We start from the raw sequence: 862 nt of genomic DNA, 5'->3' as shown, positions 1-862 counted from the left end.
GATCAGTCGGCCTCATGGCTGGGCCACTCTTTATAGATAAATCAACTGGTGTTTACAGCTGGCTGATCTACCAGTGAAAACTACTGAAGCACGTCAATCACTCTGACCTTGGAGTTTGGCTATGTAGCACTGATGTGCTTGCACCCTTAAGGCACCCTTGAAAGATGGGTTTCTGAGGATATAGGTAGGAATGCCTCTTGATTTTAAGAAGGTTGCAAATCTCACTGTCCCTGTCATTGGAGATAGTCTCTCAGGAGTGAAGGAGAGAAAAAAATAATGAGGTGGTCCAAGGTGCATTTTGGGGTGCAAAACTTTTCAGTTCTTTAAGCCTGAAAGTTGTGGGGGTCATTGATGGCAAAAGGGTCTTTGCAAAAATGAAGCTTTGAGCTGAATGCAATACAATGCCAAGGTATCTCCCAGGGGCCAGACTCCTGGTGGCAGCAGGGTGGTCTAATGGGGAATGGGGGTCCCCCCAAAAGCTCATGGCGCACAGAGGCCGTTCAGCACACACGCAGGTCTGCGTGGAATGCAGGGAGCAGAGAACAGGCCAGGATGCCACTCCAGCCTGGGGGATGGAGGCTTCCCTTGAGTACTGCTGCAGAGAAGGAGGTCCTCTCCTCGAGTCCCAAGCCCCTTCACTGCGAAGCAAAGTGCTGCTGCTGGGCTCCAGCCAGTAGCGTAGCTAGCGGGGGGCAAAGCGCTAAGTTTTGCAGGGAGCCCCACCGCGGAGTGCAAGGGGCTCCTCCCCTCCATTGCAGGAGGGGGGAGTAAAACTTCCAGTCGCCTCTCAGCAGCCAGCCAGCCTCCCCCCCCTCGTGTCCACAAGTGGCGCACCGATCGGAGGAGCACCGCCTGGCTGTGC

The sequence above is a fragment of the Tiliqua scincoides genome, chromosome 4, assembly GCF_035046505.1.
Source record: "Tiliqua scincoides isolate rTilSci1 chromosome 4, rTilSci1.hap2, whole genome shotgun sequence".
NCBI lineage: Eukaryota > Metazoa > Chordata > Lepidosauria > Squamata > Scincidae > Tiliqua > Tiliqua scincoides.
The sequence above is the reverse complement of the archived record's forward strand: the minus strand, read 5'-3'. Positions refer to the sequence as shown.